This window comes from Lepidochelys kempii, chromosome 6 (genome assembly GCF_965140285.1).
Source record: "Lepidochelys kempii isolate rLepKem1 chromosome 6, rLepKem1.hap1, whole genome shotgun sequence".
Taxonomy (NCBI): Eukaryota; Metazoa; Chordata; order Testudines; family Cheloniidae; genus Lepidochelys; species Lepidochelys kempii.
This window is the reverse complement of record NC_136385.1, coordinates 129,560,019-129,580,991: the sequence shown is the minus strand read 5'-3', so window position 1 is coordinate 129,580,991 and position 20,973 is coordinate 129,560,019. Positions and strand designations below refer to the sequence as shown.

Sequence of the window (20,973 nt, the reverse complement as noted above, 5' to 3'; positions counted from 1 at the left end):
TCTGAACTCTAGGGTACAGATGTGGGGACCTGCATGAAAAACCTCCTAAGCTTATCTTTACCAGCTTAGGTCAAAACTTCCCCAAGGTACAAAATATTACATCCGTTATCCTTGGACTGGCCGCTACCACCACCAAACTAATACTGGTTACTGGGGAAGAGCTGTTCGGACGCGTCCTTCCCCCCAAAATACTTCCCAAAACCTTGCACCCCACTTCCTGGACAAGGTTTGGTAAAAAGCCTCACCAATTTGCCTAGGTGACTACAGACCCAGACCCTTGGATCTTAAGAACAATGAACAATCCTCCCAACACTTGCACCCCCCCTTTCCTGGGAAATGTTGGATAAAAAGCCTCACCAATTTGCATAGGTGACCACAGACCCAAACCCTTGGATCTGAGAACAATGAAAAAGCATTCAGTTTTTTACAAGAAGACTTTTAATAAAAAATAGAAGTAAATAGAAATAAAGAAATCCCCCCTGTAAAATCAGGATGGTAGATATCTTACAGGGTAATTAGATTCAAAAACATAGAGAACCCCTCTAGGCAAAACCTTAAGTTACAAAAAAGATACACAGACAGAAATAGTTATTCTATTCAGCACAATTCTTTTCTCAGCCATTTAAAGAAATCATAATCTAACACATACCTAGCTAGATTACTTACTAAAAGTTCTAAGACTCCATTCCTGTTCTGTCCCTGGCCAAGACGACTACAGACAGACACAGACCCTTTGTTTCTCTCCCTCCTCCCAGCTTTTGAAAGTATCTTGTCTCCTCATTGGTCATTTTGGTCAGGTGCCAGCGAGGTTACCTTTAGCTTCTTAACCCTTTACAGGTGAGAGGAGCTTTCCCCTGGCCAGGAGGGATTTCAAAGGGGTTTACCCTTCCCTTTATATTTATGACAGTTCCAGACCCCTAATCATTTTTGTTGCCCTTCGCTGGACTCTCTCCAATTTATCCACATCCTTCCTGTAGTGTGGGGCCCAAAACTGGACACAGTACTCCAGATGAGGCCTCACCAATGTCGAATAGAGGGGAACGATCACGTCCCTCGATCTGCTCGCTATGCCCCTACTTATACACCCCAAAATGCCATTGGCCTTCTTGGCAACAAGGGCACACTGCTGACTCATATCCAGCTTCTCGTCCACTGTCACCCCTAGGTCCTTTTCCGCAGAACTGCTGCCTAGCCATTCGGTCCTTAGTCTGTAGCTGTGCATTGGGTTCTTCCGTCCTAAGTGCAGGACCCTGCACTTATCCTTATTGAACCTCATCAGATTTCTTTTGGCCCAATCCTCCAATTTGTCTAGGTCCTTCTGTATCCTATCCCTCCCCTCCAGCTTATCTACCACTCCTCCCAGTTTAGTATCATCCGCAAATTTGCTGAGAGTGCAATCCACACCATCCTCCAGATCATTTATGAAGATATTGAACAAAACCAGCCCCAGGACCGACCCTTGGGGCACTCCACTTGATACCGGCTGCCAACTAGACATGGAGCCATTAATCACTACCCGTTGAGCCCGACAATCTAGCCAGCTTTCTACCCACCTTATAGTGTATTCATCCAGCCCATACTTCCTTAACTTGCTGACAAGAATACTGTGGGAGACCGTGTCAAAAGCTTTGCTAAAGTCAAGAAACAATACATCCACTGCTTTCCCTTCATCCACAGAACCAGTAATCTCATCATAAAAGGCGATTAGATTAGTCAGGCATGACCTTCCCTTGGTGAATCCATGCTAGCTGTTCCTGATCACTTTCCTCTTATGCAAGTGCTTCAGGATTGATTCTTTGAGGACCTGCTCCATGATTTTTCCAGGGACTGAGGTGAGGCTGACTGGCCTGTAGTTCCCAGGATCCTCCTTCTTCCCTTTTTTAAAGATTTTAAAGACTTCTTCCCTTTTTTAAAGACCATCAGGCCTTGAAGCCTGGCAGCCTTACTGTAGGAAATCAACACAAGTCTCTTGGGCTTCCATTCAGACCGGCCTCTAAGCTTCCTTCCAAACACTACTCGGTTTCAGTGGACTTTTCTTTCTGTATCCTTCATGTGAGGCACACCACCCTGGTGGACAGGTCGTCCTCAACTCCGGTCTCTAGAGAAGGATGCTCAGAGCAAATAAAAAGTTCCTCTCTGATTCCTCTCGTAGACTTATTGGGCACACACTCCCTATTGGTAGCACTAGCTGGCTCTTTTTCTTTTAATTAACCACATTCTGTAAAGAGATCTTCAGTGCTAACACATGGAATTACATGTGAAAATTTCAGATTACCAGAATCCTCTGAAAGGACTGATTGTGCCCTGAGACAGGCTCTGAGGATTCTTGCTTAGTGAGGACTTGACACATCTAGGAAGCAAATATCAATACCTGTTGTAGAAAGAGCCTGGCTTTGTTTTATAACAGATCAGAATACCTGCTTGCCTGCAGTTTATTTACGGGATATTGCTGCCTTGTGTTAATTAGCTGTTTTATAGAACACTGCATGTGACCAGTGCCGTATCAATCAATCCACTATTAATGTGGCAAAAATGGTAAGAGATGCTCTACACATGTATTGGCGTAAGCCATGTCTGGGAAGGTAGGTCAACCCACAGGAAGGGGTAAACAGCCACTGCAGACACACCTGCCAAGGGGGTGGGGAGAGGCTGCATGGTGGAGTACAGAGGGGAGTGGGTGTTACAATGTCTGCAAAGGAGCACGTCTACCATGCTTCCCCTGCGCTCCCCAGAGCAAGGTGACATTTTCCCTCCTCCAGCTACTTACTTCCACATCACCCCCTGTCATAAATCTAAAGGGAAGGGTAAACCCCTTTAAAATCCCTCCTGGCCAGAGGAAAAGCCCCCCTTTCACTTGTAAAGGGTTAAGAAGCTAGAATAACCTTGCTGGCACCTGACCAAAATGACCAATGTGGAGACAAGATACTTTCAAAAGCTGGAGGGGGGCGGGGGCGGAGAGACAAAGGGTCTCTCTGTCTGTGTGATGCTTTTGCTGGGAACAGAAAAGGAATGGAGTCTTAGAACGTAGTAAGTAATCTAGCTAGATATGCGTTAGATTCTGTTTTGTTTAAATGGCTGATAAAATAGCTGTGCTGAATGGAATGGATATTCCTGTTTTTGTGTCTTTTTGTAGCTTAAGGTTTTGCCTAGAGGGATTCTCTGTGTTTTGAATCTGATTACCCTGTAAGGTATTTACCATCCTGATTTTACAGAGGTGATTCCTTTACTTTTTCTTCTATTAAAATTCTTCTTTTAAGAACCTGATTGCTTTTTCATTGTTCTTAAAATCCAAGGGTTTGGGTCTGTGTTCACCTATGCAAATTGGTGAGGATTTTTATCAAGCCTTCCCCAGGAAAGGGGGTGTAGGGTTTGGGGAGGATTTTTGGGGGAAAGACGTTTCCAAGCGGGCTCTTTCCTGGTTATATATCTGTTAGACGCTTGGTGGTGCAGCAATAAAGTACAAGGGAAAAAGGAAAATAGTTTGTACCTTGGGGAAGTTTTAACCTAAACTGGTAAAAATAAGCTTAGGGGGTTTTCATGCAGGTCCCCACATCTGTACCCTAGAGTTCAGAGTGGGGAAGGAAACTTGACACCCCCACCATGCAGCGGGGCATTGACCATGCTGCTGTCCAGCCTCTGGTGTTTTGAATAGAGCTCCATGTCTAGTTGGCAGCCGGTATCAAGTCGAGTGCCCCAAGGGTCGGTCCTGGGGCCGGTTTTATTCAATATCTTCATAAATGATCTGGAGGATGGTGTGGATTGCACTCTCAGCAAATTTGCGGATGATACTAAACTGGGAGGAGTAGTAGATACGCTGGAGGGGAGGGATAGGCTACAGAAGGACCTAGACCAATTGGAAGATTGGGCCAAAAGGAATCTGATGAGGTTCAATAAGGATAAGTGCAGGGTCCTGCACTTAGGACGGAAGAACCCAATGCACAGCTACAGACTAGGGACCGAATGGCTAGGCAGCAGTTCTGCAGAAAAGGACCTAGGGGTGACAGTGGACGAGAAGCTGGATATGAGTCAGCAGTGTGCCCTTGTTGCCAAGAAGGCCAATGGCATTTTGGGATGTATAAGTAGGGGCATAGCGAGCAGATCGAGGGACGTGATCGTTCCCCTCTATTCGACATTGGTGAGGCCTCATCTGGAGTACTGTGTCCAGTTTTGGGCCCCACACTTCAAGAAGGATGTGGATAAATTGGAGAGAGTCCAGCGAAGGGCAACAAAAATGATTAGGGGACTGGAACACATGAGTTATGAGGAGAGGCTGAGGGAGCTGGGATTGTTTAGCCTGCAGAAGAGAAGAATGAGGGGGGATTTGATAGCTGCTTTCAACTACCTGAAAGGGGGTTCCAAAGAGGATGGCTCTAGACTGTTCTCAATGGTAGCAGATGACAGAACGAGGAGTAATGGTCTCAAGTTGCAGTGGGGGAGGTTTAGATTGGATATTAGGAAAAACTTTTTCACTAAGAGGGTGGTGAAACACTGGAATGCGTTACCTAGGGAGGTGGTAGAATCTCCTTCCTTAGAGGTTTTTAAGGTCAGGCTTGACAAAGCCCTGGCTGGGATGATTTAACTGGGAATTGGTCCTGCTTTGAGCAGGGGGTTGGACTAGATGACCTTCTGGGGTCCCTTCCAACCCTGATATTCTATGATTCTATGATTCTATGATGAGGATGGAATCTTTCAATGGAAATCTTGTCTCCCTGAAAACGCCGATTCCCAAAACCCAAAACTTTGCAGAAAAGGGTCAATTTTGATTAATCTCCTGATTAAAAGAAAAATGGGGCGAGCAGAAGGGGGGGGAATTGTTAAAACGTCCCATTTCAACATTTTCCAAACGAAAAGTTTCCTTTTTTGGTTTGAAACAACTTTTTGGTTTGAAACTGTAGTTAATTTGTACTTCAAGTTGGTGGTGGTGTTGGGGTAGGGGAGAATGAAAAGGTCAAAACCAAAATAAAACATTTAGAAATGATCAAAATGAAATGTTCTGATTGACTCAATCTGATTGTTTTCCCAGCCTCTCAGTTCATGACAGCTTTTGTGATTTTGACTTTTTATCCCAGTTTCGGGAGGGGGAATTTTTTTCAAAATCCTGAGAATTCTCAGAGGATGGAAAAATTGTTTCCCATTTGACACCTAAATTCATGTGGCCTTTCAGAAGCCATGGCCATGTGAGGGGGCTGAATTTGAGACAGCCCCTGGACATGATCTTCATAAAGGAACTGAACACGTTTGGGGAGTTAAAGTTGCCAGAATCCCACAACCTTCCTGCAGTGACCCCAACTCTTGAAGTTGAGCATCTATCCTCCCTCAAATCAATCATAGCAACCACTCAGCTGGTTCTGTGAGATGCTGAACACCTAATGTTCCTGTTGGCTCCTATGGGAATTGTCAGGGCTCTGCACACCTGAAAATCAAACCATCAGAGCATGCTGTAAATATACAGAAACAGGTGAGGAAAGAATATCCTGAGTCTATCCCAACAAAGAAATAACCCAGTCCTGGTGTCAAAGTCCTTCCTGACCCCCCAAAGTGGTGGCAATTCGGTGGGTTGTTTGGTGTCTAGGTAGAATGTTGGCAATGTTGGAGAAAGGACTAACTCTGACTGAACAAGGAACATACACCTCCAGAAACACTGATGGGCTGTTTTCTAGCCTGCAGTTTCAATTAGTGGCCAACTCCTGGGTCATTAGGGGAAAGGGAATGGCTCAGAGCATAGTTCAGATTTATATTCTGGGCAAGAGCCCATACTCTTAAAATTGATCAAAGTAGGTAGGTATATGATTCAGAGGAAAGCTAATACACAGATTTGTACACTAATTTGCTAAGAACTTAAAGAGTGGCAAGAGGCATGGTCTGCTTTAGTGATTTTGTAGCTAGATCTGCTTTAGCTTTGCCTTCTATTGTCTTGTTTCTAAGTGACAAGAGCTATGTATCATCAGTCTAATTGCATAGAGGTGCTCCCCATGGTTTATGGGTACCATGATAAATCTCTTCCCCATTCTCCATGACTGCACATGAGTTAAAGATACTTCCCAAAGCCCATAAGGGCTGAGGAACGCTAGTTCCAAGCATCTCCCAGGGAGCTCTTCTTACACGGATGCCCAAGGTAAGGAGAACATCTCCATAGCCCAAATATGCAACATATAGCAGCACAGAAGAAACACAGTGGATGAGATCCATGAATGTACTGGGAAATGGGTCTTGTAGGCTATGACCATGAAATCCTAAAAGAGTACCCTTACTCAGTGCTCTGTTTATGCAGGGGATGATAAGATGACATTGCCTACAATGGCATGTGGCCCATTGGTGAATGTCAGTAGCAAAAATCGCCAATGGCAGGAGATGGGACACTAGATGGGGAGGGCTCTGAGTGACTACCTAGAATTCTTTCCCAGGTATCTGCCTGGCGGGTCTTGCCCACAAGCTCAGGGTCTAACTAGTCACCATATTTGGGGTTAAGAAGGAATTTTCCCCCAAGTGAGATTGACAGAGACCCTGGGGATTTTTCACCTTCCTCTTCAGCTTGGGGCATGGGTAACTTGGAGGTTTAAACTAGTGTAAATGGTGAATAATCTGTAACTTGAAGTCTTTAAACCATGATTTGAGGACTTTGATAACTCAGCCAGAGGTTAGGAGTCTATCACAGGAGTGGGTGAGGTTATGGGGCCTGCAATATACAGGAGGTCAGACTAGATGATCATGATGGTCCCTTCTGACCTTCAAGCTATGAATCTATGAGTGCTATGGTAGTCAGGAGGAGACCAAAATTCAGCAAAGTCTCTATCTGATACCAAGAATTGTCACAGTGAAACATCTGACAATAACCCAAGATCTCATTAGTGCCCAGGCTAATAGTCAAGTATCAGAGGGGTAGCCGTGTTAGTCTGTATCCACAAAAACAATGAGGAGTCCGGACGCACCTTAAAGACTAACACATTTATTTGGACATAAGCTTTCATAGGTAAAAAAACCCTTCTTCAGATGCATGGAGTGAAAATCACAGATACAAGCATAAATATACCGGCACACGAAGAGAAGGGAGTCACCTTACAAGTGGAGAACCAGGGCTGACAGGGTCAATTCAGTCAGGGTGGATGTGGTCCACTCCCAATAACTGGTGAGGAGATGTCAATACCAAGAGAGGGAAAATTGCTTTTGTAGTGAGTTAGCCACTCCCAGTCCCTCTTCAAGCCCAAATTAATGGTGTTAAATTTGCAAATCAATTGTAGCTCTGCAGTTTCTCTTTGAAGTCTGTTTTTGAAGTTTTTTTGTTGCAGGCTAGCTACTTTTAGATCTGTTATTGAATGTCCAGGGAGATTGAAGTGTTCTCCTACTGGCTTTTATGTGTTACCATTCCTGATATCTGATTTGTGTCCATTTATTCTTTTACATATAGACTGTCCGGTTTGGCCAATGTACATGGCAGAGGGGCATTGCTGGCACATGATGGCATATATCACATTAGTAGATGTGCAGGTGAATGAGCCCCTAATGGTATGGCTGATGTGGTTGGGTCTTCTAATAGTGTTGCTAGAGTAGATATGGGGACAGAGGAGGCAACAGGAGTTGTTGCAAGGAAAGGTTCCTGGGTTAGTGTTCCTGTGGTGTGGTGTGTAGTTGCTGGTGAGTATTTTCTTCAGTTGGAGGGGCCCTCTGTAAGTGAGGCTAATAGTGTATATTTTTCTTCAGTCCAAATCTGGATTTCTTTGACTCTGGTTAGACACTAATTAATATTCTACTAAGGAAAAAACAAAAGCCTTGGCATGTATTGTGTTTTTCTTTTTTTAATTCTTGGAGTGTCTGTATTTTTTTTTCAGTGCTGCTTCATGCAAAGAAATCCAGATCCTTCCCCAATCTGGGACACTTTTTTAGGGGACATCAGATCCCTGAAGTGTTTTGGAAAATGTCAGTGAAATATGGAGGACAAAATCGAGCAAAATCCTTCAGAGATATTTTCCCACTATTCAGCCAGCTCTGTTGGTCATACACAAATCCCCTACAGCAGGCTTATGTGCAGGCCTCCACTACTATTTTCAGTATTGGATGTCTGAGGCATATGTTGCCACTAGAAATGGGTAGCTTCCTGGGAGCCTGATCAACAATGTGCTAAGCACCTTCCATTCCTATTGACTTCAAAGGGAGCTAAAAACGTTTAGCAGCCCTCAGGATCAGATTTTGGTACCCAGTGCATCATATACAGTAACCAGTTCAACAACCATCAGGAAATGCATGGGATTGATCCAGCCTATCATTCCCTATATTATCATTCTCCCTTGTTTTTCCCTATGCTGCCTTTTACTTGTGGAAAAACTTCCCATCAAAACCTGGAAAGCCAACTCCTTCAAATCCCTCTTAAGACTCAACTTTTCCATGATTCCTACACCATCTCACCTGCTCACCCTGGCTAGGTGGCTGTGACTACACCCTATTATCACAGAACATGCTCATTTTACTGTTACCTTGTCCTTACTCCCCATCCATCCCATGCAGCCCTCATTCATCTGCCTGCTGTGTCCTGTCAACAAAACTAAAATGTGAGCCAGGGTGTCAGAATAGGGGTGACCAGCGGGGCATGCCCCTCCCATAAGGGCAAGCGATGGGAGGAGGGGGCAGAAAGGAGCAAGTGGGGGGCAGGGTGTGGGGGAGAAGAGGCAGCGTGGGAGCGGGGCCTCAGAGAACAAGGAGGTTGTGGGGGAAGAGCGTTGGGGGGAAGGGGTGGCGCGAGGCAGGGATCGGGGAAAAGGGGTGGGGCAGAGGTGCGGCTTCAGGGGGCAGCACAGTGCAGGGTGGGGCCACAGTTTGGTCGCCTGTGGCCCTCCCACTTTTAGGGCACTTCCACCACTCCTGAGGTGAGCTATCTTGGTCCAGGACTGTATTTTTCATTCGTTGTTTGTACGGCCCCTCAGCACCAAGGGACCCTGATTCTGGAAGGGATCTCTTGGCTCTATTGTAATCCAGATAAAAAATGCCGTATGCAGTAAGTACCTAGCCCTTTGTTGATAATCCCCTTCCTGAAGCATCATCATCTGTGAAAGGTCTAAAAGCTCTTTTTTGTGGTGACGGTTTCATGAAAATGTCTCTAGGCCTAGTCAACAAGATGGCATAAGAATACGTGCTGGTGACCTGGCTTGCTTTCAACCACCCATGGACTCAGATTCATCCCTGGTGTAAATCTGTAGTGTTACAGCAGGGATCAGTTTGGCCCATGTTTGTTTAAAGAACAAGGGTGGTAACTGTTTTGCAAAAGGAGAAGGAGGTAATTATGAATTGCCCATCACGGTCTCCTGATAACCGGATCCTAAATGGACGAAAAGCCTGTTTCTTTAAAAGCTGTTTCTCGGGAAAGTGAATAAAAGATTGTCACTAGCAATAAAAAAACCAAACAGGTGTTTTTATAAACTTTGTTGCTCTCAAGCCACATGATTAAAATGTACTGTGTATAAAACTGTAGAAAAAGACAAGAAGACGAATCTCAGCCTGTGGCCTGGCATTCTGCCCAGCACACAGAAAAACAGTAGGAAATTCACGTTTCCCTAGTGATGAGAATCTGAGCCGAACCAACAAGTCTGGAGTTGACGTATGAAAGAGGAACAGGACAAGCCACTGCTCTCCAGAGGCCAGGGGGCCATCGGTGGCTCTGCGTTTGTGTTAGGAATGTTTTCTCCTGTCTCCCTCTTCAGACATCCAGCTCTGCTGTCAGAGAGCAGAGCTGGAGGGCTGCCTGCTCCATCTGCTCAGCCCAAGGCTCGTAGCACTGAGCCTTATATGTAGTGTGCATTCGCACAAACAGAAAATGGAGGAAATACCTGGCCCTCCCAGTAAAGAAATGCCGTGCCCAAAGCTCTTGCAGGGAGGAGGCATTACAGTAGAATGGGGGAGGAGTCGCAGGTGTATTTAATGGGTTTGCAATGCCTGAGGGGATCATGGCCACCTGCCCTTCCCATATTGTTAAATGGGACCTGGCTGCATCCTGGTTAGATGGGAGAGGTATCCCGGGGGGCATTTCTAATATGGGAAAGTCTGAGAGCCCCCTGGTTTATGTAAGATCTCCAATTCATTTGCAGGACAGAGATTTTTTCACTAAGAGGGTGGTGAAACACTGGAATGCGTTACCTAAGGAGGTGGTAGAATCTCCTTCCTTAGAGGTTTTTAAGGTCAGGCTTGACAAAGCCCTGGCTGGGATGATTTAACTGGGAATTGGTCCTGCTTCAAGCAGGGGGTTGGACTAGATGACCTTCTGGGGTCCCTTCCAACCCTGATATTCTATGATTCTATGATTCTATGATTTCAGCTTCTTTGTTTTAAAATGTGTTGCAGGGGATTAATGTGGGTGGGGAAGAGGGCTGGATAAAGTGTGTGTGCGTGTGCATATATACTGGATGTAGACTTGCTCCTTCATTTTCTCTCCATTTGCTTTAAAGCATCCTGACACCGGCTGGGGTACCGGGGATATAACTAGCAGTAGTGTCAGTCGGTATATGCCATCACTAAGGTACAGTAGTAACCCAAGCGTAAGGTAAGTGTAACAGGGTGGCTTGTCTCTGAAGGGCTGGAGGCCTGGGACCAGCCAACCCTGATTACTAAAGAGGCACATCTGAGCAAGGTCAAGTGATCCCCCTATAAGAGCAGTAGAAGGCTGCAGTGAAGGGAACTAAAGGAGACCAGAGACTGTTTCTGCTGGGGCCTGCTCACTCCTGAGTCCTGGAGCTGGGACTGATGCTCCAGACAGGTAGGGCCTGGGAGTGGCCTGCCAAAGCAGGAAAGCCCCAGGTAGGAAGAGAAACTTGGGCTTCAGGTGGATTTTTGTTGGACTTGACTTTGGGGCTTGTGGTTTTATTTAGATTTTATGTTTATGTTCCTAAGCCTAGACCCCTGGGAGGGGTATTTTTGGCCACAGAAAGAAGTGTGGAGTTTATTGAGCAGTCCAAGAGGGGAAACTAAGGTAACAGACTGCTTGCAGGACTATGTGGAGGCTACCAGGGCTTGCCCAGCAGTGGCTACTCATTCACAATAAGTAGAGCCCTACCAAATTCACGGCCATGAAAAATGCATCATGGAGCGTGAAATCTGGTCTCCTGCTGTGAAATCTGGGCTTTGGTGTGCTTTTACCCTATGCTATACAGATTTCATGGGGGACACCAGCATTTCTCAAATTGGGGGTCCTGACCCACATGGGAGATGAAGAAGGGTCACAGAGTTATTTTAGGGAGGTCGCAGTATTTCCACCCTTACTTCTTATGCTGCCTTCGGAGCTGGGTGGTCCGAGAATGGCGGCTGCTAACTGAGGGCCCAGCTCTGCAGGCAGCAGGGCAGAAGTAAGGGTGACGATTCCACACCAGGCCGTCCTTACTTCTGCGCTGCTGCTGGTGGCGGCGGCTCTGCCTTCAGAGCTGGGCTCGCGGGGCCAGCGGCCACCACTCTCCAGCTGCCCAGCTCTGAAGGCAGCGCTGATGCCAGCAGCAGCGCAGAAGTAAGGGTAGCAGAACCGCAACCCCCCCTACAATAACCTTGCAAATGCCCCCCGCTCCACTGCCCCACTACTTCTTTTTGGGCCAGGACCCCTACAGTTACAACACTGTGAAACTTCAGATTTAAATAGCTGAAATCACGAAATTTATGATTTTTGAAATCCTATTACTGTGCAATTGACCAAAATGGACCCTGAATTCGGTAGGGCCCTAACAGTAAGTCATTCCAAGGAAAGGTACTAGTTGCTCATTCTTGGTCACTTTTCCAACTTAGTTCAGCTTGGGGTTGGCTGGCATAAAACATAGTTGCCTCCAAGAGCAAAAATGCTGCTCCCATGTCCATTAGAACAACAGCCAGGCTGCACCCCATTCCAGCTCCATTCTGTGCTCACCAAGGAGGCCACGTACTCCCTGGGCATCCCGCCATCTCCATTCTGAGCAGCAAGAGCTAGCCCTTAGCGTTAGTCTCTCTTATGGCAGTTCCCACCCAACAAGCCATTGAAACAGTCCATTACTTGTGCACTCGAACAAAAATGTCTTGGCTTCAGTTCCTGGGAGACTTGCCCCCAATTCCAGTCTTACGAGGGGCTCCTTCCACACAATATTATGTGAGGATATTCAATATTGAAGGCAACTTTTCTCTCTACTGGTGCTACAAAGGTTATGTCTCAGGCCAAAGGTCTGACTTGCTAAATATATTCCACTCCAGTTAGTAACCTTTCATAGCAAATAAAGCAAGAGACGGTTCAATTGTCAATCATGTCAGCTGTTGTTAGAAAATGTGTCAATACAGGGGAACGAACCAGCAGGTAAAACCGTTGTACTACTGTGCTCAAGACAAAAAATGTCAGGGGATTGGAAAGACACATAGGAATCGACCAGTGACCGTAATGTTCTACTCCAACAAAGACGTGTTATTTTCAAGTAAACTTTCTAAACTGCAAAGCAATGATACTTGGCCAGATCCTCAGGATCTGTGTAAATCACTTCAGGAGAGTGATGGCAATTTAAACCAGTGTAACCTCTGGTACCTCAGAAAAAACAGCTATGTAGGGATCCAGATGTAGGGCAGATCTCAACTGGTGTGACTTAGCTGGTAGCTCCTCCGAACCTGCATTTCACCAGCTTACCTATCAGAATGCCATATAGGACTTTGTCAAAAGCCTTGCTAAAGTCCAGGTACATTATGTCCACCACATTCCCCCTATCCACCAAACCAGTTGCTTTGTCAAAGAAGGAAATCAAGCTGGTTTGACATGATTTATTCTTAGTAAATCCATGGTGGCTGCTCGTGATCACCCCTTTGTCCTCCAGGTATTCACAAATGGAATGTTTTATTCGTTGATCTAGTAGCTTTGCAGGTATCGAGTCAGGCTGATTGGTCTGTAGTTTCCCAGCTCCTCCTTTTTCCCCTTTTTAAAGATGGGCACCACGTTAGCCCTTCTGCAGTCTTCTGGGGCCTCTCCTGTTATCCATGAGCTTGTAAATACTATTGCCAGTGGCTCCGAGACTTCTTCAGCTAATTCCTTCAGTACTCTTGGGTGAATAGCATCCAGCACCATTGATTTGAATTCATTCAAATTGGTCAGAAGATCTCTGACATATCCTTTACTTATCCCAGTCTGCATCCCTTCCCCTTCATTGTCTGTGGTAACTTTGCTAGTCATCTGGTCACATATTATTTTTTGTGTGAAGACTGAAGCAAAGTAGGCATCGAGCAGCTCTGCCTTCCTGTGATTTTTCCATTACCAGGTCACCTTCTCCATGGAGCAGCAAGCCCACCCCATCCTTGATCTTTCTCGCTCTATTCCCATGTATACTTCCTTGGTGACATGCCCCTCCTTCCATTTCCTGTATAGATCCCTTGGGGATTTTAGATCACTAAAAAGCCCCAGGTGCAGCCACACTGGCCTCCTGTGGCTCTTCTTATCTCTCCTCTGCATTAGAATAGACGTTGAGCCTCTAGTATTACATCTTTTAGGAGCTGCCAGCCCCCTTTGACTCCTTTTCTTCCTAATTGCCTATTTCTCTGAGTGGACAGAAATCTGCCTTTCTGAAGTCCAGTGTCCTTGTTTTGCTGTTCTTATGTTCTCCTTGCCTTAGGATCTTGAATTCTACCAGATGAGGATCACTTCCTCCCAAGTTCCCGGCCACCTTTGTGTTCGCAACTAATTCATCCCTATTGGTCAATACCAGATCCAAAATGGATGACTCCCTAGTTGTTTCCTCAACTTTCTGAATGAGACATTTGTCTCCTACACATGCCGGGGGTTGGGCCTTCAGTCCCACCAGCGGTGCACCAGGGCTTGGAACTTTAGACCCACCTGGAATGCTGGGGCTTGTGGCTTCAGCTCCCCCCCAGGCGATCCAGGGCTGAGGATTTCAGCCCCTCCCAGGTGCGCTGGGCTTGGGGCTTCAGCTTGGGTTTCAGCTGAGACCCCGAGCCCGATGCCTCCCGCAGGGCTGAAGCTCCAAGCCCTCGTGTACCCCAGCAGTCCCTGTGGGGCTCCATTTAGGGAGGGCCTCTGCCACCCTGAGTTGTGTGTGAGCCCAGGCACCTACTCCCCAAAGCCTGCCAGGACGCAGCCAGTCACTCCTCTACCCACACTAGCCCAACCGCACTAACTGCCCACAGCCCCTTAGATTTTCGTGGTCAGGTCAAAAGCTTCTGGAAGTCTGGATTTGGCCTGCGGTCCACATATTGATTGTCCCTGCAATAGGCCCTGGGTATATTAGACAGCTTTGTATGTGTTCGTTGAACAGGGACACTTGTGGTGTGAAAAATGTTTCTCTGGAATCAGGATCTTGACAAAAAAAATTGACCATCTCTGGGGTAGAGAGTCTGTCTTGCCCAACATAACACAGAAAGTTTATGGTGGCTCAAGGAATTGAACTCTGGTCTTGTAAGAACAAAGCTAGGGAACCTAATCACTGGACCATCCTTCTTCTCTACATTATCTGCCTACAACCGCAATGTTGAAACTAACGCATTCATTTCCTTTTACCTGACAGACTTTTATATTGATGAACTTTTCTGACTGAGCTTGAGCTCAGTAATGCTTCAAATGGCACAGAAGTACAGAATGGATTACAAATTATGGGTGGCTTCTTTCTGTGTGCCCGGGAAGAAGTTTTCATGTCATACATCACTTACAGCTAGTTGCAGCTCCTACAATTAGCTCGGCATCCTTAAGACAAAGTTAAGGAAGTTATAGACACTGTGGTTTGTTGGTTTCAGTGAGGATCTACTGTACCTCAAAAATGTAATGGAGGCAGGGGGAAGTTCACACTACTGTTGTGTTCCATGCATTCATGAAATCTCATGGCTCCAGCCCACAATTTAATAGCCCGTTTAAAAACATTCAGTGTGAAAAAAATACCAAACCAAGAGAAATCCTTGAACAGAATGTTGGCCAAAGATATTCCTGTGCAATGCATACACATTCTGTAGAAAATTCTGGTTAATCAACCAATTTTAATATAGAAGGACATGTTACCACCTGTACTGCTGCCCCTTCCCTGTCCAGAGTCACCAGGGTCCCATTGATCAGAAGGAAGCCCCTTCAAGAACAGTATAGGTTAGTGCTGGCTGACAACCGCATAGACTTTAAGGTCAGAAGGGACTATCATGATCATCTAGTCTGATAACCTGCACATCACAGGCCACAGAACCTCACCCACCCACTCCTCTGATTATTAAACACCCTCAAGGGCCTACTGTCCTTCCCTCCCATCCTTCTCCACTGTCAAAAGACCAAGACCAACAACGGTTACAGAACACATGCAGATGGCAGTACCATCTGTGTCAGCCTAGTGCCAGATCAGGCAGTCTGCCGCTTAGTTGAGGGGAAACACAGGGAGCTCAAGAGTGACTTGAGGTTAGGTGGGGCTCAGCCAGTGAATGTATTATTGTGAAGGAGGATTGTTCTGTTTCTCACAGCTCAGAGCCAAGTCAGCTGCACAAGCTGCATCTGAGGTAAAGAAAAGGTCAGAGTCGCTGAATTATTTCAGCAACAACAATTGGGTCCCCCATGTTGGATAGCTGCTGGGGGGGGGGGGGTTCACCAGGGTCTGAGGGCCCACAAGTTGCTGATGTCTCACTCAGCTACACACCAGAACATATCATATAGCTTCCCTTAGGCTCCCGAGTCCTGCTTTTTCTCTGCTTTAGCAGAAGCCTCCTGGGGACAGACTTCTCCACCAGCCGGAGAACAACTGAAGGCTGACAGATGGTGACGCCCTTATATGGGAGAGTATGGCACCATCAGAAGCATTCCTGTTCTGTCTCCATCTTCTGAGTGGAAGAAGATAAAACCCCAAGTGTTTAGGTTGGAATAGACCATCAAAAAGGGATATTCCAATTATTCTCAGATAAGAAATGGGTGCACATCATCCGAAAGAGGAGTATGTCACAAAACAAAATTATGTGAATATTCTTTCAAATGTATGAACCCAGACATTGTCAGACTGGATCAGACCTATGGTCCAGTATTCTCTCACCAACAGTGGTCAGATGCTTAGAGGAAGGTGCAGGAAAGCCCACAAAAGGCCAATGTGGGGAATCTTCCCGCCATGAAGTTCTCATCCCAATCCCTACTAGTTAGAGATTGGTTTAAGGCCTGAAGCACCAGATTTACACTCCTTCCCATATTCTTTGTTAGTGTTAACTGTGTGATAAATCTGGATGTTCTTGTTATCCATACAAATGTCCCATTCCTCTTTAAATCTTTGCAAACTTCCTGGCTTCAACAATATCCAGTGAAGCCAATTTGCTCTGACTGTGTTTGCCTTCGTTTAGGAATATTTTGCTAACAGGTTTGCTGTTGGTAATGTTCACAGTCACAGCACATTTTAAGCAAGCCTTGCAGAACATTCACAGACAGCAACATTTTCGACTAGTAAGCTCTGTTTGCATGGGAGACCTATTTCTCAGCACGATGCCCATCCAATGAAAGTCATGGAACAGAAACATACAGTGTGCCCACAATGTGCAATCTCAAAGCCTGAAAGTGGATTAACAAATACTTGCAATGATCAAAAGTTCCCCATGGAAATTATATGATGGAAAAACTGTGGATAATAAATAAATTCAAGAAAACCATGATCTGGACAATTTGTGAAAATAAAGTTTTCGTCAAACCAATTATTTGTTAAGGATTATTTGCCCATCTTTAGATGAATCTGTGATGCAGAGCTCACTGGTCAGTGTTGGGTTTTACTCCTTGTTTCCAGCTAAAAACATTAAATTATTTCCTAATATTTATTGTTTCATGAAAAAACCTGCCTTAGGGTAGAATATTCAAAAGCACTCAGTGTTGGCCTAACTCAGGTCCAATCAAGTTAACAGGACTATTGCCTTTGACCTAGGTCTTGTGCTTTACAAGGGTGAATTCCACCCTGTGTGATCAGTCACTTACATCATCTGGCATTGATTGTGCTTCCTAAACCTTCTAAACTACTGCTCCTGCCCACAATACATTTTATTTTGTCCACTATAATGGGCCAAAGTTCATTTTCTGAGAACATTCATATGAAAACTTGCATTCCACAAGCATTCACATGACCTGACTAAACTTCAGCTCATCTGTCTCCTTAGGCTTGTTGGTGCCTCCCTTGAAGTGTTGCCCCCTGTAGCCGTCTAGAACACACCTCGCTGGAAGAAAACAGCGAGTGCCACATACCCTTGGACTGAGACCGAAGCGGTATCTTTGATCTCATAAAGTACACTCTCCTTCAAAGCTGAAGTGTCCTTTTCCCCTTGCGGTGAACTGCTTGGAACTCCCACACAACTGTAGAATATCCCTTAAAACAAGATTTTTTTAAAAAAAAACAGAGGGAAATGGGTTTAAAAGAAAAGAAACGGCTTGCTGAGCATTCTAGATTTACACTTCCCATAAGCTGAATCGATAATGCCTCCTCTGCCGAGTCACAGAAAACAAAAGTAAGTCTTACATGTTCAAGAGCAGGTTCTGGCTCTGACCTGTCTTGTGGAAGTTCCACCGCCCCCTGACTCAACCTGGTGTCCAAGCCTCAGGTGTTAGATGATTTAATCTAATATGGTAATGGACTCTTTCCCCAAAAACAGATTTTTTTTCAAACCCTCCTTCCTCTCTTCTCAGCCCATGGGAACTTCCACCCCATGGGAATTTCTCTAGTTCCAAGAATAGGTATGTCACTCCCCAGCGTGTTCTGTGAGTATCTGCCTAACCCATCCAGTTGACTGGTTTCTGGTTCTTGAGGAAAGTAGTTCCATCAGGCTGGGTGGAATTTTTTTCTAAATTTAAAACTCTCCTCCCTTGGATATGAAATATTTCCTGATAGACCAACGTCAGTCTCTTGCAATTCAGAAAAGCAAATAGAAGGACCTGCTAACGTATAGTCAAAGCAAACTCCTATTTAGAAGCCACAACTGCTCACAATTAGTTTTTTCCAGACTATTCACTCAGTTCTGCTCTGGGACCTCTTTTAGAATAAGTTGCCATCCAAAGTTCAACCCCTGTGTAATGTCTAACCACACCTGCTTTAAACCACTGTTGATTGTTTTTCTTCCCCATCCCTGGAATTTAATTAATTAATTAAATTTTAATGAATGCAAAATCCTGCAGTTTCAAAGGGCATGGTGATGTGTGCAAGCATTTGCAGGTCATTTGAATTGCAATTCAAGTATATTCTGCTCATTGGGCAAGGAGCATTAGGGCTGCATGCATGCCTAGATGCGGAATGGGGAATTGATGTGCTCTCTCACATCACAGTAATCGGCCTCAGTGGTCTCTTCAAAGGTCTCATCCGGAACTTGGGCAATGCGCTTGCGCAGGTTTCTCAGGAGAGCCACTGTGGTCCTTGTCCCAATCAGGCTAACTTAGAATCATAGAATCATAGAATATCAGGGTTGGAAGGGACCCCTGAAGGTCATCTAGTCCAACCCCCTGCTCAAAGCAGGACCAATTCCCAGTTAAATCATCCCAGCCAGGGTTTTGTCAAGCCTGACCTTAAAAACCTCTAAGGAAGGAGATTCTACCACCTCCCTAGGTAACGCATTCCAGTGTTTCACCACCCTCTTAGTGAAAAAGTTTTTCCTAATATCCAATCTAAACCTTCCCCACTGCAACTTGAGACCATTACTCCTCGTTCTGTCATCTGCTACCATTGAGAACAGTCTAGAGCCAACCTCTTTGGAACCCCCTTTCAGGTAGTTGAAAGCAGCTATCAAATCCCCCCTCATTCTTCTCTTCTGCAGGCTAAACAATCCCAGCTCCCTCAGCCTCTCCTCATAACTCATGTGTTCCAGTCCCCTAATCATTTTTGTTGCCCTTCGCTGGACTCTCTCCAATTTATCCACATCCTTCTTGAAGTGTGGGGCCCAAAACTGGACACAGTACTCCAGATGAGGCCTCACCAATGTCGAATAGAGGGGAACGATCACGTCCCTCGATCTGCTCGCTATGCCCCTACTTATACATTCCAAAATGCCATTGGCCTTCTTGGCAACAAGGGCACACTGCTGACTCATATCCAGCTTCTCGTCCACTGTCACCCCTAGGTCCTTTTCCGCAGAACTGCTGCCTAGCCATTCGGTCCCTAGTCTGTAGCTGTGCATTGGGTTCTTCCGTCCTAAGTGCAGGACCCTGCACTTATCCTTATTGAACCTCATCAGATTTCTTTTGGCCCAACTTGTCCGTGCCACTGTGCCGTAAGGGGCGGGGAGACCATTGCTGCACACAGGTAAGCTGCATATAGATACTAAGGTCAGAAGGGACCATTATGATCATCTAGTCTGACCTCCTGCACAAGGCAGGCCACAGAATCTCACCCACCCACTCCTGCGAAAAACCTCTCACCTACACATGGGCCAGGGCAGAAGCCACATTGCAGTAGAAGACCTTCCCTTGCTTCCCAGGTCACCCTCAGCAGCGAGATATCTTCCAGGACGAACTCCTGTGGAAAATGTGGGGACAGTGTTCAGTATAGGGGCCCCCTGCTGCTGTTGGCTTTCCCCAAGGCACAGAAACCCAGAGGACAGTACAGCCGTGAAACAATCAGTCATGCTTGACCCTGTGCTCACTCACCATTTTGGGGCTCCCGTGGGTTATGTGCGCTCATTTTCGGACGGGCAAATTACGCTATGATGTAGACTGTGCTTGCCCTTAAGTACAGGGGAATCCTTGCTCTGTCTGGTGTGAACAATGCTGTCTCTGTTAAGTGTTGCATTTTGCCTTTACAGATGCAACCTTGAGATCTCAGCCGTCCGTGTTAATACCGGCCGAAAGACTCCAAAGCATCAGAAAGAGGCCACGTAGAAGCAAGGAAGACATGTTGCATGAAGTAATGCAGCATTCAAATAATGAAAATCAAAAAGTGCAGGAGTTGATGGGGAAGTCAAAATGCCCATTGTAATCTTTGGAGACCCCATTTACCAATGCCATGGCTCATGAAACCCTACACAGGGAGCCTTGACAGCAGCAAGAAGCCGTTCAACAACAGGCTGACCCGGTGCAGAATGACTGTGGAGTGTGCTGTGGAGGGAAAGGAGGGTCTGCCAGCAGAATGCGGATCGCCGGCACCAAAGCACGGAGCGGCTGCTAAGCATCATGGAGCACCAAGCAGACTCGATACAGGCACTCATAGCAATGCAAGCGGAGCACTACCGTGCCCACCGCCTCCTGCAGCCCTTGTCCCAAAACTCTTTCCCTTGTGCCCCCATATCACCTCCAACCCACTCTCCCCCACATCCAGGTTCTTACCGCCACCAGCTGCCTCCAACACCTGTAGCTTCACCACCCAGCCATGACAACTACGACCCTGACCCACTGCACTCAACCCCCATCACCATGCAGTACAGCCATCCTGAAGTGCAGCACTCATTGCAGAGCGCTCCAGCCAGGACATACGCAAATCTGTGATTGTACCGTTCCCCACCCCCTTGCCCTTTCTGTTTCCCAAGCAATTGTGTCTCTTTTCAATAAATGAATTTTCTTTTCAATAAATGGATTTTTTGGCTCTGAAAACATTCTTTATTACTGCATAAAGTAAAAGATACCTTAGCTAAGGAAAGAAACAGGCACTGCAAGTCAGTGTTGCAAACACAGGTTTCTACTAACACTGGAAACACTGCACTTCATTCCCATGCAGGACACCAGACATTACTGGTGGCTTTCAGCCTCAGATTGCTCCCTCGAGGCATCCCTAATCCTTGCAGCCCTGCTCTCTGGCTGTTCAAATTCAGCCTCCAGGTGTTGAACCTCTGAGCTCCATGCGTGAGTGAATCTTTCACCCTTCCCTTCACAAATGTTATGGAGATACAGCACACGGATATAACCGCAGGGATGCTGTCGTAGGCCAGGTCCAGCTTCCCATACAGAAAGTGCCTGCAGCCCTTTAAACATCCAGAAGCACACTCCACAGTCATTCTGCACCGGGTCAGCCTGTTGTTGAACGGCTTCTTGCTGCTGTCAAGGCTCCCTGTGTAGGGTTTCATGAGCCATGGCATTGGTAAATG

The 20,973-nt window shown here is 46.1% G+C and overlaps 1 long non-coding RNA gene across 1 annotated transcript in view; it reads left to right on the top strand.

Moving 5' to 3' along the window:
- The window catches only part of LOC140913940 (uncharacterized), a 115,710-nt gene extending 95,288 nt beyond the window's left edge, over positions 1-20,422 (top strand). The window contains exon 3 of the long non-coding RNA XR_012159706.1: positions 19,699-20,422. This is a non-coding gene — a long non-coding RNA (uncharacterized LOC140913940). The remainder of the gene's footprint in view (positions 1-19,698) is intronic.
- Positions 20,423-20,973: the final 551 nt, after the last annotated feature.